Raw genomic sequence first — 1146 nt, forward strand, 5'->3', positions numbered from 1 at the left:
TCTGAATCAATATTCCAACGCAACTTATGCAATAGATGGAGAATAAGTTACAACAGAACCACTACCAGTTGCACCAGTATACCCAGCTGTTGCAACAGATCTGAAATCTATTGCGTAACTTCTTCTTCATGAGGTAGATTAGAAGGGATAGGTTAGGAAAAGTAAACTTGTCTTGTCCTCGTACAGCATACGCATATCAGTCATAGTCTGGAAGTCTTGGGGGGGAAAGAGAGGCTTGGGGTAATCTGGTGCGCTTGGCTTAGCATTATTGACATATCGCAGATCCCTCTTCTCTTCGGGGCCAAGTTCCATGTATATGTCCACCTTCTTGATTCACCCCTGAACTTCAACAGCTTTTAGAGAGGGAGGAATTGCAATTTCTTTTGATTTTCAATCGGAGAGTACGTCTCTAATTGCTCTTTTTTCTCTCTTAACCAATACTGTAAGAGTGTATGGCTCCCTCACCTTATTGGATGGTATGACACACGTCTTGGATTTGAATTTCTCGATAGCTTTAGAGATATCCTCTACTTTTTCAAAGAGTTTATCCTGTCTGTCTTTGCACTCTTCGCATTCGCAATGAGAACACGAGGGTGAAGAGGGGTGAGAGGGACTTGTGTATGGGTAAAAAAGGGTGTTTTCAAACATATTTATTCTTTCTTGAGCATCAACATGCTCATCATCACGAGTGGTAGTAGCATCAACATGTCTACCACCAATACCAATAACTTCACTAAAAGAAGCACCCGGATCTGCCTTAGTAGGTTGGTCATGAAGAGCCTCAACATTAGGCTAACCTTGCCTAACTGCTCTTCTTATGGCTGTTGCTCCAGCCAATTCCTTCTTTATTAACTCCACCATTGGGTCTGCTATAGTATCAACATGACTTAGAGTAATATAAAAAGTCATCACCGACTCCTCCTCAGTAGGCACAATCCAGGGATGCATGACCTATAAAAAAGTAAAAAAAGACAGATGCATTTAAATCATATAATATAATAATTTTCATAGTTGGGTTACATTTTAAAAAAAAAACCCATCTGTTGCATAGTTTGCAGTATATGGTAAGAATCCATTTGAGTCTAGTTCAGAGAAACAGAGCAACACATGGATAATCAGATGTAAAATATCAATCATCTGTTGCAA

Source organism: Capsicum annuum, chromosome 12 (assembly GCF_002878395.1).
Source record: "Capsicum annuum cultivar UCD-10X-F1 chromosome 12, UCD10Xv1.1, whole genome shotgun sequence".
Taxonomy (NCBI): Eukaryota; Viridiplantae; Streptophyta; class Magnoliopsida; order Solanales; family Solanaceae; genus Capsicum; species Capsicum annuum.